The sequence below is a fragment of the Equus caballus genome, chromosome 16, assembly GCF_041296265.1.
Source record: "Equus caballus isolate H_3958 breed thoroughbred chromosome 16, TB-T2T, whole genome shotgun sequence".
Classification (NCBI taxonomy): domain Eukaryota; kingdom Metazoa; phylum Chordata; class Mammalia; order Perissodactyla; family Equidae; genus Equus; species Equus caballus.
In genome coordinates, this window is record NC_091699.1 from 69,493,864 (window position 1) to 69,510,711 (window position 16,848).

The following is a 16,848-nucleotide window of genomic DNA, read 5'->3' on the forward strand; positions in this document are numbered from 1 at the left end:
CAATTTCATATGCTCTTCACTACAATCTGGTTCAATGTCACTATTATCCTCCTTTCTGCCTAATTCCTTATACGCTAATGTCCTACTGCTTTTGCCTCATTCTTTCATTCAAAGACTCAACATTATTGGGATTCCACAGTACATGAAAATGCAAACCTTTTTATTGATAACTTGTTGCATTCCCAAAAGAGTGGAGGGGGCTTTTGAAACAATACGTCATCAAGAGATTTCTTCTAAAGGAGATATCTAAAAGAAATACTGCAAAACATTGACAATCTGTAAACCTAGTTATAGTGTTTTTACATGGTTACTAGTATTTTACAACTCAAAATAAGTGAGAATGATACATTCTTGCATTTCGGTAATATTTGAAGGCCTTGGGCACGCCAGGTAGAGTGCAGGGTTGTAGGGGTATCATTTTTGTTTTATTAATTAATGAATATCAGAGGGCTGGGGAAAGAAAGGTGAGAATGACAAGATTAGACCCTTGTTATTATGTACTCACCTGTGCCAAAAGGATATTGGTGCCGGGGTGTGGGAGACAGTGGTAGTGTTCAGGCAAGGAACAGGATTAAGGAGTTGCATTGTCTGCAAAGAATTTTAAAACAATTTAAAAAATCACCAAATAGGGGCCAGCTCAGTGGCTGAATGGTTAAGTTCGTACACTCTGCTGCAGCAGTCCAGGGTTTTGCTGGTTCGGATCCTGGGTGCGGACCTGACACCGCTCATCAAGCCATGCTGAGACAGCATCCCACATAGCACAACTAGAAGGACCTACAACTAAAATACACGACTATGTACTGGGGTGCTTTGGGGAGAAGAACAAGAAAAACAAAACAAAGTCTGTCTGCATTCTATTATCTCTGTGCTTCAGCAATTCTAAACAATTTCAGTGATAAAATATATTCCTTGCCAGTGGGGCTGACTACTGCCACTGTCCCCTCTTCTCAGTACATTGCTAGTCTATGCAATTAAATGCCATAATTCTTTTTTTTAAAAGACTCAGAAAGCCATATCTGAGTTGCCAAAATCAAGGAGCAGTGTTTACCACCATAGATTTCTCCTAGGTAGCATTCACCACCATCAGCACCTTGCTTGTGCCAGGCACTGTCCTAAGTAGTTCACATCTACTAACTCCTCTACTCTTCACCCCATTCCTGCAGGGAAAGGATATTGCTCTGCAAGAAGTAAGACACTGGCCTAAATCACACCCAGCTGCTAGAGCTAGGTTCCGAACCCAGGCTCTGCAGATCATGTCCTATAAAGCACAATGTTATGCTCCTCCCAAAATACAGGTTTGGGCCTAAAACACTGACATATTCAAATGCAATGATAATATTCTTAACATCAGAGGCTTATCATGTGGCTTTATATATTGACTGAGCAGAAATATTTAGAGCTGTATTGCCCAATATGGTATCCATCAGCCACATTTCTAGTGTTCAGTAGCCATATATGGCCAGTGGCAACAATATTGGACAGTGCCATTATAGAACATGTTTATTATCATAGAAAGTTCTATTGGAATATCTTGTTCTAGAGTCTAAGGCTTTCTCAGCCATGATTCCTTCGCTGAGTCAAAGAATGCAGAAATTCATTAGAATGACTATTTTCACAATTTTCTCAAAGATGGTACATGGTCACTACCATTCTACATGCAGAGATGCCTTCAGACACTAGGCTTCTCTCTAGGAACCCCTGTTGAAAAGGACTGATTCTAAACTGCTACAAAAATGGGGAGCTTATACCTAGAAAACTATGGTTACTGGAGTATAAACAATTGGAACCTAGACCTGGCTGGGCCACCAGATTTTGCACTTGAACAAGCCATACAACCTCAATGGGCCTCTGTTATTAGTATGTAAAATGATATAATTTGGCCCGTTGATTTCTAAGATCTCAATCTGCTGAAATTTTTAAAAATCTACAATCACAGAAACTACCCTCCTCACCTCTTCCTAGTTCCAAATTGTTCATACTTTTAAGAAAAATTAAACATTCGCCACAATCTAGGAATGGAAATTTCTAGGTATTCCCTCCTGTTCTACCAGTCTTTAAGCTTCACAAGCTATTAAACTCTGGATCTATTCAGCCCCATTTATTTTCTCAAGCCTTCCCGATAATTCCACGTGATCTGGCCAGCTGTCTTCAGGATTAAACAGTCTTCTTTAAGGCAATTCTTACACCTTGCCCTAAGCAAAGGGCCTCTAAGGTTAGTGCTAAATCTACCCGGGTTTATTCTTGACACCTTTGCCCAGTATCTCAAAAGGCAAATTGTCAGAGCTGAGACTTTGCCTCTCCATGCTGCGGATTCAAAATAGAAAGAGAAAAAAAAAGAAAAGAAAGAAAGGAATGCCTATATAAGGTTTTAAAATAACGATTCTATAATTATTCGGTAGATCTCAATGGATTTAGTACATCACTAATTATACTGCATTACTGTCAAATGAATTCTTTTAGCATGATTAATGTTATTATGCCAAATCCCAAATTAATTCACAATGAGTATCTTAAAGTCTCAGCAATGCTTTAAAAGGAGGGAAAAAAAGATGACAAATTAAGCTGGGCCATTACAGTGAAATAGGGAGAGGTTCGCTATCTAAGCACTTCAAATATATTGCTAGAATTAACCTATACATTTATGAAGCACCTTTCTGATCTTAGTTCAGTGTTGCAGTAGATTTCCAAGCCGGGAAAATAACTGCTAAATGAATAGCTCAAATACTCAGTCTCTTGACCTTTTGCCCTTGTCTGAACATTTCTATTGTTTGTGTCTTTTGTTGTAACCTGCTGCAAGTCATCATTTTGGAAGTCGGCAGGATATAAATAAAGAATCTAAGAACAAAGGAAAAATATAGTCTCTTTGTCAGTTAAATTTATTTATAATTACTCCATTATTTTTCTGAAACATTTCATCTTCTCTGGTTGTCCCAGGATTTGACTATCTCTGGCCAAGTTGACCATAGAGACCCTAAGAGTTTATACCTTGAGACAGCCTCCTCCCCTGATGCCTCTTTTAGGAGGAGATGCTCAGCAGCGCTGGAAGCAGTCAGCTGTAGCAATGAGCATTCTGTCTTTCCACTCTGAAATGCAAGGCTCTGTATTTCAGACTCAAATATGACCCACCTGCTATACATCTTTTCTTTCCGCCATTCAGAAGGCAGTCTAACGCAGGGGTGAAAAGAGTAGATTTGGAGGTAGACTCCTTGTTGCATATCCTGGCTCTCCCAAGCTGTTTGTGACTTTGAACAAGATAGCTAACTTCTATCAAACTCAGTTTCCTCATCTGTGAAATGGGAATGCTAAATACCTCCTATAAATACCTACAATAAGATTGTTGTGAGGATTGAATGATTTCATAATGCTTGGCACGGTACCTAGAAAAGTGTAAGTAGCCAATAGAGGTTCGATTTCATTATCTGTCCCCTGCAGATGAAGCATACAGTTAGTAGCAAAAACCCTATATTGCCAACATCATCAGTTTCATCTCCCCTAATACAGAGTTCTGTGTGCCAAGTGTTGTGTTAAGCACTTAGCAAACTATTGCCTTTAACCATGTGTATCTTCATTTCACAGGCTTACACAGACAGCAATGGCAGAACCAGAATTTGAGCCAAGGTTGTTGAACTCTAGAGTCTATGTTCTTAATCTTTGACACAGAAGTTCTTCTATAAAACTCTTTCCTGTAATAAACAAGGTAGTGATGGCCTCATTTTTCATAAGGACATGGCACCTTGGCAAAAATAACTTGCCTTAGCTCATAGGATCATAGTATGCAGGATCTGGGATTCAACTGCATCTCCTGATCCCAGGGATACATTCCACAGGATAAGACTGTCTGCTGAGATCTATGAGGAAAGAAGCAACGGTGGGCAGGTAACAGAAGGCTACATCAAATTTGAAATCTCCAAGTCAGCAAATGCATGAATCAATACCAGAATCAAGGCATCTGAGATGTATCGTTTCTTAGAATTATTGCATCATCTAAGAATTGCTGCACTGGGTCACTAATTGCAGAGCTATTCTATACAAATTAATTCTATTCCTATTTTTACTTCTTGGTATAGGTTCAGAAACATTTCGGTAAATCTCAGCATCAGCAAAAGGCAAGATTAGTTAACACAAAATTCAAACCACAACAACCCACTCCTAAATACCTTTCAAAAATATCTGTGGTAGAGCATCTTAGACCAGAGTGGTAGAGCATGAGGATGAATTGGAGGGGGCAGTGGTTGGCATTGTTGAAGACAAGAGGACTAGTGTCGTTCTTTGGGGAGAGAGAATGCAGTCTGCACTAGACTATACGGAAGGAGGGTGAAGAAGAGATGAGGAGCTCCAGGGACTTAAGAGAGAGCTACAGGGATCTCCTCACTATTGCCTGCTGGGATAAGGAAGAGGTAAGAACAAAGGTTGAGCTGAAGAGCAAGGTAGGAAACTCACTGGTAAACATGGGCACATGGTCAGCAGCACCAGAGGTGGAAGTTTGGATGAAAGGTCAACCTAAATGCTGGTCACAGGAATGCTTCATTTTCATCTAACCAAAGATGAAATGTGCTCCAGAGTCTGGGGCAAGGGTGAACTTAGGTAAAGATGGAAGAAAAGAGGGATGGATGGTACAGACTTCCAGTAACTCCCAGCTTCAGGGAGCAAAGGGACGCAGAGAAGTTCATTACACTGGGGAAATCAGCGTTTTTTTCATTGGTTATAGAATAAAAGTATGTAGCACAGTGCTGGACACAGAACAGGATCTTAATACATATATTCAGAAAAAATAATGAACCTCAAGTAGAAGTCACAAAGTGATAAGCTCATGGGCTATATTCACAAATTTTAGGACTACTATTTTAAAAAACAGGAATTACCTTCCAGCATACATTAATTGGGAGACTTGACATAGAAACCTGGACCTATCATTTCTTTTCAAAAACAGGGCAATCTGGCAACTCCATCACTCTCCTGGAGCTGAGTAGCAGCCACTTCCTATAGAACAGGTAGGTGCCATCTTGACCCGTTTTCATTAGGTGTTGTAGGCAGCTGCACTAGCAAGCCTTGACCTAAAGGCATGGCTATAATAGTGAGAATTATAGGTCACAGGAGGGGAAGTGATGCCATGGAAGGTTTAAGAGAGCTAATTAGGAGTGAAAGGGACTTTGATTTGCCGCTCAAATCCTATCACCCAAGCAGGACTGACTGTCTCACTCTGCTTCTGTTGGGGATGAGCCATAAAGGCAGCACCCAGTTAAAGATGATTGACAAAGGTGAGCAAGACTAATGGTGACTGATAAAAGCTGAGCCACGGACATAAAACTGGCCCTCTGAAGGAGTTTACGACCCATGGAGCTGAAGACAGATGGAAACAGGTCGTGGTATTACCAGAAATAGAACTCAACACAACATACTGAACAGAAAACGAAACAGAGTCAGGAAAGAAGAATTCCTGTCCAGTGCCCCTGCCAACAAGTGCTGCGACCTTGCCTAAGGTCACATCACCTTCTTAGCTCTTTATCTGGAAAATGAGAGAATTGGAATAGGTTATTTTAACTTCCAGTTTTAATTTAATTTCATAAGGTTATGGAAACAGCTGAAGATGAAATGTTTGAGACCTGGAAAATCACCAGTGACTAGAGGTATGGGAAAGATTATCATTTTTAATACAATAGATTCATTGATTCCAAGTTTTCCCATTTTAAATCTCTGATTATCCCTCCTGAGCTGGGTAAGGGAATCTTTCTATTGTATACTTGGGAAATATTTGCTCCACAGATTAATAGGATTAAGAATTCTTTTGAATGTTGACCTTAATTGAGGGTGAGGATAGAGTGTTTAAGGACTCGCACATTCTTTATTTGTATGTAAATGAGTCTGCTAAGTGCCAAATTAAAAGAAGTCCCAGCAGGACCTCTTCAGGAAAACACTTGGTTAACAGCTAGTTCACATTGTTAGTGTTCCCAAAAAGTAATAAAATTGCTTTTTATTTTCAAATAATCTTAAATTCAGTCTCTTCAGTTTTTATGACTGGCATTCTCCCAACTAACGTAAATAGAAATTTAACACTTACCCTCTCCCCACACACACCAACCCCCAACAAAGTTTAACAATACCCTGTTTTTTTTCTTAGCTGAGGATTCTCTCTCAACTCATATCAGCCAAAAATTACATTACAAAAAATAAGCATATGAGTATCTAACAAAGGCATCAGAAAATGAGTGTATTAAAACCCATGAATTTACTTGTCCTTGTAGGTGAAGACCTCAGATCCTCATTTAGCTGTTTTGGATTTCTCTTTCATGCAGAGTTGTATCAAGGCTGATCAGAGTTAAGCAGCACCACAGGAGGCTGCAGATGGGGAGGAACAGGAAGCTGCTAGAGATAGCACTCTGAAAGGTCTGATGAGAAGAAACTAAAGGCACCACGGCTAAGAGAGAGAGGAAAATTTGAAGTTAGATAAAGAACTAGAAAAGCATACCATTCTAGGCTCTTTCAGGAAGGATTTCTACAAAATCTTGGGAGCAAATACATTTACTCAAGACTAAGATCTTTGAGCCAAAAAGAAACAGTGAAATTATAGCCAATTCCCCTACATCATCATTATCACAGTAATAAGAGCTGACATTTATGAAGGTCTCAATGTGCTAAACGCTGCACTAAAGTACTGTTTATCTAATCTAATTTTCTTGACATTAGTATGAGGTAGGTACTATTATTATTCCTATTTTATAGGGTAAAATAAATCATAGAGAGGTTAACTTCCAGAAGTCACACAGTAAGGATGAAGGAAATCATATACCAGATTCCATTCTCAGAACCAAAAAACTCTACCACTTTCCAGAATCCGATTTTTTAAGTTCTATCACTCTCTTCATTTCATATGCTTTTCTTGACAGCTTTGAGATATTAACATACCATTCACCTGTTTTAAGGGTACAATTCAGTGATTTTTAGTAAGTTTACACAAGTGTGCTACCATTGCTGCAATCCAGCTTCAGGAGATTTCCACGATCCCCAAAAAGACCCCTCTTGCTTATTTGCAGTCAATCCTTGTTCCCTCCTACGAAAACATTTACATATTTTCTATCTCTACAGATTTTCCTTTTCTAGACATTTCCTGTAAATGAAAACTTACAATATGAGGTCTTTTTGTATCTAGCCTCCTTTACTTAGTGAGATCTTTCTGAGGTTCAACCAGGTCATAGCATGTATTAGTAACCTGCTCCTTTTATTGCTGAATAATATTCCATTATATGGACGTACCCGATTTTGTTGAGCTCTGCACCAGTTGGACATTGGGATTGTTTCCAGTTTTTGCTACCATGAATAATGCTACTCTGAACATTCCATTTCAAGTCTTCGCACGGACCTGTGGTTTCATTTCTCTTGCATAACACCCCACATGTGGACTTGCTGAATTGCATGGTAAATTTACATTCAGCCTTTTAGAAAACTAGCAGACTGTTTTCCAAAGTAGCTGCACTCCTTTATCTTCCCACCAGCAATGTATGCGGGTACTGGATTCTCCATATCCTCACCAATACTTGCTTTGTCTTTTTTATTATTACCATTCTAGTGGGTGTGGACTGTGGTTTTCCCTAAAGACTAATTTTCGTGTACATCTTCAGTGAAGTGACTGTCCAAATCTTTTGCCCATATTTAATTGGGTTGTCTTATTATTGAGTTCTAAGGTGCTTTACATATTCTGGACACAAGTACTTTACCAAATATATGATTTGGAAATATTTTCTCCTAATCTGTGACTTGTCGTCACTTTTTCCAGGTTTTTTGAAGCATAAAAGTTTTAAATTTGTTGATGTTATCAATTTTTTTCTATGAATAGTTTGGTGTCATATTTAAAGCTTCTACTTAACCAGAGGTCATGATAATATCCTTTTTTTCCTACAAGTTGTATAGCGTTAGCTCTTATATGGAGCTGTGATCCATTTTAAATTAATTTTTGTGTATGGTATGGGGTAACAGTCTAAAGTAATTTGTTCCCACTGAAGTACCAGAGTTTACAAATAATTTCATTTCTCTCTCCCCCCCTAAGATTTTATGGAAATTTCCAAACTACAGAAAGGTTGAAAAATTGGACAGTGAACACCTAGAGATCCATCACTTAGATTCTATAATTGTTAACATTCGATGTGTTCACTTTATCACAGACCTATCCACTTACCAGTTCATCTTACTTTTTGATACATTTCAAAGTAAATTTATGTTATTAGAGTTCAAAATTGTTTTCAATTCTTTACTTTTAAGGTAAAAATTTATACATAGTGAAATGCACAAATTTTAGGTGTACCATTTGTACAATTCACATACTGTTTTAGCCCAGATCTTATCAAGATCTAAAAGGTATTTATTACCACCCAAAGTTTCCTCATATTCCTTCCCAGCCTATTCCTCCCAACTCCAATAACCTTTGCTGATTTTTTGTAACCATTAATTAGTTCTGCCTCTTCAACTTCATAAGAACGTGATACAAATGGAATTATGTAGTATGTACTCTTGTGTAATGCTGCTTTCACTCAGCAAAGTGGTGTCCACATTCATGAATGCTGCTGCTGAGCAGTATTTTATCATACGATGTACTGTAGTTTGTCTTTGCATTCTCCTGCTGACGGACACCTGGGCTGTTTCCCATTTTGGAGTAGTACAAATATCCTGCTACGTACCTTCTCATACAAGTTTTTTTGGACAGCAAACACTCAGGAAAGAGCCTGGTGGGTCATAAAACAGATGCGTATTTATTTTTATGAGAAAGTGCAAGACTTTTTTCCAAAGTGGTCCTATCACTTTACACTCTCACCAGCAACATAGGAGATTTCCAGTTGTTCCACATCACCGCCAACATATTTTCTGGGAACACCACTCTCTGGGAGTGTATATTACTCACTAGAACATCAGACATCATGGGTGTCATGGAATGTAAAAAAATAGTTCTAGGGGCTGGCCCAGTGGCACAGTGCTTAAGTTCATGTGCTCTTCTTCAGCAGCCCAGCGTTTGTGGGTTCGAGTCCAGGGCATAGACCCACACACTGCTCATCAAGTCATGCTGTGGCGGTGTCCCACAAACAAAATAGAGGAAAGTTGGCACAGATGTTAGCTCAGGGCTAATCTTCCTCACCAAAAAAAAAAAAAAAACCAGTTCTATAATATATCTAAAGTGGGCAATTGAACCAATCCAGGCTTCTATTTAACAAACAAGAGATCAGGACCTGCTCCTCAGGTGCTCTAAGGGACACCAAAACTCAGCAGAAAACACTGTGGATTTAAAACATCAATAATCAAGAGATGTGAGCTTATGCTACCGTTGCTCTCTGATTGCCTTCCTGTGGGGCCTTAGGAAAATCAGGGGTAGAGGAGAAACAAGGTTGGTTGTCCTTATGGTTCTCTCCAACTTTCCCTTTTTTTTCTTTGCACCTATTACTGGAGTGGAGAAGAATGTTATACCACCCTCCAAATCATAAAGGGGGCTCTCCTTTTCACTGTGTCCTACTGCTTTCTGTAAAAAGTACCTTTTCTTTTCTTTTTGTTTTTAGCTCAGAGATAAATACAGGCATCTATGCTTGTGCTCTCATTACACAGAAGTAAACTGATATTGACAGGCTTGTTTTTTATTAATTCTCCATGTCCACTAGAGTCAACAAACTGCCTTAAGGCTTCTGAATGCTTTCTACTTCTGAAGAGCTGTAACACTCTGCTCCAGCCTCATGTGTCACTGCCTCTCTGCCCTACTCCTCCTCTGAGCCTGCTTCTGTGCAGCCTCTCTCTCGATGCACAAGGACGTCCTTGTCCAGCTTGGTCATGAGCGCTGCATTTTTTAGCTTCGGAAATCCCATTCTTTCTACTGGATGATGTCTATACTGATTGATCATTCAGTTTAATGCTGTAACTCCTTACCTATGTTTGTACACAACCCAGGGCCAACTGATTACATTTCCAGAAGAATACTGTTTGGGGAGCTCGCCATGGCTGAGAAAGTCACCTTCTCTCACGTGTCAGTTGGAGCAGAGTCAAAGTCACATATCACACACATTGCTGCATGGCAAATACATACATAATGCTTCAAAATGTTTTCCCCTTTCTGAGGGGCTTAAGAAGCTCCTTCAGGAAACAAAACTTGGGCACTTACTCTCTCCAGTCAGAAAGTGCTCCAATGGATCCACCATGATTTCACAGCAATTTAAGAGCATGACTGTCCATATGACAGCCCCTGGTCACATGCGGTTATCAAGCAGGAGGAATGTGGTCCTCAGAACTGAGATGTGCTGTATATGGTCAACGCACACTGGATTTTAAAGACTTAGTCCAAAAAATGTAAAGAATGCCAATTTTTAAAAATACTATTTGCATGTTGAAATATTTTTGGATATTCTAAGTTAAATAAAATTAAAATTAATTTCACCTGTGTTTTTACTCATCTCAAAGTGATTGAAAATTACATAGCTTTCTTCACCTTTCTATTGGGCAGCGTGGGTCCAGAGGATTCTAAAAGAAAGCCTCTCCTTCAAAATAGTTTGTCCTTCTTTACTTCAACTTTAGCATCTCTCATCTAAAGCCAACAGAACAAGTGCTTCCGAAATGCCTTTTATACAAAGTTTTTTCCTCCTCCCCTAAGTGCACAGTTTTAAATGGCCACTTCTATCTTTCAAGTTAGTTTTTTGAAGCCAAACAATAAGGATCTCTATAGTGCTACACACGGTAGCTGAGTCTCCCACGCAAAGCCAAGATGTTAGATCTACTTTAATAAGCAGGACAACAAATCTGAAGTGTCATAGAAATGAATCACAGTGAAGTATATTTCAAACATGTGTGTGGTTAAGACAGGCTAGAAGCATTCCTGTGAATACTGAGATTGCCACATCATCTGGCCATTGTAGTTTAAACATAATTGGCATAAGGTGTTGTATGTGCCAAATCCAGAGGGCTGACTTGCCTCTTCCCATGAGCAGGGTAAGGCCCACCTGAGAAGACAGAATACCGTCCTGCCCTGCCTCCAATAATCCTGTAGCATCCTCTCCCACCTTTAAAAGCTATGAAGCTCCAGTGAATGGCAATATTCCAGGAATCCAAGATCCTCTCATCATGGAGATGCCACAGGAAAGCCCTGGAAAATGTTACTGGTCAAGAGACCTGAGCACGTATGCATCCTTCCTGTGCCACTAAGGGATGTTAGAAAGATCACTTAAGCATTCCGTGCCTTAGATCCCCAAGTCAGCATGTTGGGGCATACAGAGGGTGGAGTGGTATAGGATTTGGGATGATAGTATCTTAGATCCCTTCTCTTTCTAACATTGTACAACTAGTGTCACAGACTGCACAATTCCATGTGTGGTTGGCGATGTCTTGGCCATGCCCATCTACCTCCCCATGGCTGTAGCTACCTTCCACATCTGGCTAACCTGTGCCTATTTCCATTGCATAGAAACAGACAAGCTGGCTTTACAAAGCTAGCTTAATGTCCAAAAGGAATTATTCTAAGAAATAGTGAGTAAACCCAGAATGTTAGTGGATAGTGCAGGAGTACTGTTTTAGACTGGACATCCACTATTCTTATGTTGCTACTAGGCTTATTTATGAATGTATAATTATTGACCTGATCTTAAAATTCACCTTGATACTTTCTTCAGGAAAGTTGGAAATACGGAACTATAAAGACCAATGTCCATGACGGTCTTAGTTTGTTTTTGTTTTTTTTCGAGGAAGATTAGCCCTGAGCTAACATCTGCCAATCCTCCTCTTTTTTGCTGAGGAAGACTGGCCCTGAGCTAACATCCATGCCCATCTTCCTCTACTTTATATGTGGGATGCCTACCACAGCATGGTTTGCCATGCAGTGCCATGTCCACACCCGGGATCTGAACTGGCAAGCCCCGGGCCACCAAAGCGGAATGTGCGCACTTAACCGCTGTACCACCAGGTCGGCCCCAACAGTCCATTAATTGTGATAGATACAAGTAGGAAGGCACTTTTTGTAAGTAATACTTTTTTTTCTTAAAGATTGGCACCTGAACTAACATCTGTTGCCAATCTTTTCTTTTTCTTCCTCTTTTCCTTCTCCCAAAAGCCCCCCAGTGCATACTTGTATCTTCTAGTTGTAAGTCCTTCTAGTTGTGCTATGTGGGCCACCACCTCAGCATGGCTTGATGAGCGGTGCCAGGTCCACGCCCAGGATCAGAACAGGAGAAACCCCAGGCCACTGAAGCAGAGCATGCGAACCTAACTACTCGGCCACGGGGCCAGCCCCTAAGTACTATTTTCTAATATAGTATTTCATTTAATTTCAAACTTGCAATTTATGAAATTAATGCATAAATTCTTTCTGAAAGTGTATTTTTCACACTGCCTTTAAGAGACATGTGTTAACTATATATCTGTATTCACTGCTATAGATGATCTCTGACAGAACAAAAAAAGAAGGAATACACCACATCATACATTTACTGTGTCCCCAAAAATTCTTATGTGTGTACTATAATTTCAGATCTTCATGCATCAAACTTTCTTTAAAAAAGACATACCTCTATGAGATAATTTTTCTATCTTCTAATCTCTTGGTGGAGTTGAGAAATTCAATGAGTTACTCTTTGAAAATGCGTTTTTCATAGAGAGAGAGAGAGACACCATCAAAACTGTCATCAGATTCAAGTTCTTTCTTTCTACCTTATCTAGAGGGTAGTTATTTAAAACACTGATGGTATACTAACTTTAGAAGGAATGTCAGATGCAACTTAGTTTAATCATATAGAAAGATTTTCTCTCCCCTGAGAAGTAGGGGCTTCTTCTATTTAAATACTCTTGGTGATAGAGCTCATTGCCTTGTGCCCTGGTTCTATTTTTATCCAATTCTATAATTATTAGCAGATACTCTATGTTAAGCTGAACTGTGCCTTCCTATAACTCGGTTTCCACACACCCTGCAGGGCCACCCTAATTCATCTTATACCTGCCAGATAAAATGTTTAAAGACACTGAATATTAACTACCACTTACTGAGATTTTTTTACTGTGTATTAGGCACTGTATTAAGTATATTATGTGTATTATTAATTAACTCTTCATAGCAATGCAAAGAAATAGATACATTAGTCCTCCTTTTATAGAAGAACAACCGGAGGTTTGGAGAGGCTCCCTAACCCAGCCAAGATGACATAGATGATCAAGGGAAGTGGACTTGGAATCCTTGTGTGCCTGATCCCAACTGTGAGCTCTTGGACACTATAGAGCCATGTTTCCTCCCAACCTCATTTCCCTCATTCTCAAGTTTCCAGCAACTTTCCCTTCCTCCATTAGGATATTTAAGCACAGCACGAAGCATGGAAAAGGCACTCAAGTAATATTTGTTTGATGAATACGTGCATGAGTAAATATTACTAAAAATGGTTGTAAGGTCCCACGTTCATGCCTTTTAGCATTCTGGAATATCTTCTAGGCCTGCAGACTTGAACTTCTTTGATGTAATCATATGCTCTGTGTTTTCGCCAATCTTAAGATTCAAGTCTTCTGCTTTGACAATGTAACGAAAGCTATAGGCTCTCTTCCCAGGAAAATATATTCCAAAGACACACATTTTAACCCCTAGTTTTGTATATTCATACTTCCTCTGATGCCATCCATGGAGGAACTATAGGATCCAAGTCTATTCACATTTTTACAGTGTTATGATACTATATACAAAAACAAAAAATAAAAATAAGCAACTCTTTGTTTGACATTAATTAACACTTATGCTTGATCCCAATCCATGAAATTATTCCTCTTCCATCTTTCTTCAAATATGAATCAGACATTGGTTGTTTCTAGAGTTTTCTTTCAGACATGTCAGCTCATTCAAGGGTTAGCATTCCCAAAGTTAATCTTAAAAGTTCATACCACTCATTTCTATGGCATCTTAGTAAAAAGCTCTTTATATTTTATACAAGTTCTTTTCTTTTCCAATCAAACTGAATAATCCCATCAATGTCACTTATTGAAAGGTCTGTTCGTTCGTTTCTTAAGAATTCTAATTCTCTTACACTGAACACTGCAGCTGTGAACAAAGCCAAATAGATTTCCTCCAAGAGAAAATATGGCTTTATCCTAGAGATACTTTTAATTATTAAGCAGTCTAACTTAATTCATCATTAGCGCCCATAATGAAACGCAATAAGGCAATTTAGAAGGAATGGAGCAGAGGTGCTATAAAATAAAACATAAAGTCATAACATTTATCACAGCTTGCCGTAGAGAAATTTATTCTTCTGGAAGCCATAGTTTTAGACGTAAAACTTGAGCTGTTAAAGAACTTATGTCGACCCTGTGGCAGAAACTGCCTAGCTGCCTAGCTGTTCACAAAATGACATTTTCCTTTTCCTTTTGGGCACACAGTTAGACTCCATTTCTTGCGGTTAGAAGTAGCCACATGACTGAGTTCTCGCCAGTGTAATGGAGATGCAGTATATGTGCCATCGTGGGGTGTCCATGTAAAATCCTCCTTCATAACTCTCCATTGTCTCTTCTGCTTCTGGTTGACTGTAATGGAGATGATCTCCAGGACAGTCTGAGACTCATACACTAAAAATTCCAGGGTTACAAAAGGGAAGGACATGGAAGCTCTGAATTTAAGCTTGGAGAAGAGCTGCCAGACTGGGAGCACCCAACTTGGATGGTTAGGTGAGTGACCAATCTTCCTTACATCAAGTCTCTGAGATTTGAGGGGGTGAGAGGTGTATACATCATAGCAGCTAGGATGGTAAGAGCTCCCCTTCACAAGCACAGATATCCATGGGTCCTAACAAATTGCAAAGCTTATTATATTTACACTATTCTTCCCATTTATCATTACATGTCATCTAGTTATTCTTGTGCTTATCTTTGGACGTTTCTGCTAAGGAGTTTCATTATTAGAGGGTTTGGGTAAAAAGAGTTGGACATTAGTGTTAGAGGGACTGGACCTGAGGGTAAAACCTGTAAAACTTACTAGAAAGTCTTTGAAGGGCTGGTAGAAAGGCAAATATTTTAAGTTTTTTGCCAGCATCCCACTTCCAGTTTCTATGGTTAGGTAGAACAAATTTTAAAATATGAAATTCAATATTTAGCTTTTAAAAAAGTGGAAACATGGAGTGAAAAAAGAAGTTTAAGAGTCAACTGCCCTAGGTTCAAATCCTTTGCCAAAAATGGGGATAGAAAGACACATTTACATTTGCTGTGAGAATAAAATAAAATAATAGAGTACCCAGCACATAATGGCTTTTCCATACTCCCTAGCTAGAGCAACTGAAGGCCTACATTCTTTTTTACTTTTCTGACATAAATATTTCAGGGAAAGATATATGGAAGTTAGATACTTTATGGTAGGAAATACATATACACACAGACACATACACACACGCTGATTAGTTCCTCAGCAAATATAGGCCTTTATGTGGACATACAACATATACATAATTAAAATCCATATACCCTGCAAAATTACACAGTAAAAATCAGAGGGGATGGAGCAAAAATAGGTCAGGGGAGACCATTCAAAATGTATGGACCTTGCAACCAGAGCACAAACAAAATAACAATCCTAATAAAAATACTGGCCCAGTTAAAAGACATGATGAATCCCTAGTAAATAAAACTATAGTATATAAAAGGACTCTAATTTACAAACAAAAATAAAAGGTGGGAATAGCTTAATGGTTTTTAACCTTCTCTTAAACCTACTTCCAAGTCTTGGAGACAGGATAAAAGCTCAAAAAGATGAAGACTAGCATTAAAATGCTTCCACGACAGAAGGCATAGCCACATTCACGGGAAGCAGAATGTAGGAAATGGGCACGGTGCACACGGCCCCATTCCCTCACAGCTTGTTGCATTCAGCTGTGTTAGTGAACTTTTAATGTGTTAAACATTAATGTGCTGGGAAAAACCAAGATGACTGCCATGTTTTATTGACATCACTACCCTATTTACCAATTGTGTATGTACTAATTCACACTATGGAAACATGCGTTATAGCAGAATATATTAGGGGCTCAATAAATAATTGTTGAATGAATAAATGGAGAAATAAGTGCCATAGTAGTTCAGTGAAGAAAAAGACAAGTAATAAAGGATAGATTATAAAATTTGTCACATGAAGCCTGACTTGGGTCCAAGCCTAAAACTTATCGGCATTTAACCTCCTGGAGACATGGTTTCTTCTCCCATAAACAGGCCATCATGATAATAGCTTGCTTCTCAGGGTTATCAAGAATAATAAAAAGGATAATTTTTGTAAAAATGCTTTGACATTTCAAATGTATTATACAAAGGATAGCTGTCAGTATTAATAGCATGCATTTCTGTTGAAGTCCTCAGCAAATAAACACTTCATGGAAAAATTAGGATTTAGCTAGATTATGATGGGGGATTGCCCATGGACAGTTGAAGGATCTTAGGAAGGCAGAGTGTGAGTCAAGGCCTAGAAGTTGGAAAAAAAGTAAATTTACATTTTACTCATTTGTGAGTCGATTAGATATGCTAAAATTGATAGTTTACAGGACTAGAAACATAAGATGGAGTTAGTCTACTAAGGGCCAGTACAGGTCAATGCATTTCCTTTTTCATTTTTTTTCCCCTAGATCTTCTGTACAATGTGAATTAGCCTTCACAGTAGCCAAAAAAATGCAGAACCAGTTACTTCTCAGGAATTATGGAATTTCAGAGCTAGACAAGGCTTTATGTTTACCTAGTCAATTTATCCTCCTCCCACTAAGGTCCTTGACTTGACCTTATTTCTGCTCTTCAAGTAAGCATTCCCAAACCAAAGAGCTGAATTTTGTTCATTATGTTGAAGTAAGAGGCATACAAGTATTAGTCTTATCAATGAGAAGATCCCAATTA

General features: G+C 38.9%; 1 protein-coding gene across 1 annotated transcript in view; it reads right to left on the reverse strand.

Annotated features, from left to right (window-relative positions):
• The window catches only part of RARB (retinoic acid receptor beta), a 694,360-nt gene that overhangs the window by 603,948 nt on the left and 73,564 nt on the right, over window positions 1-16,848 (reverse strand). The gene's annotated exons all lie outside the window — the stretch shown is intronic.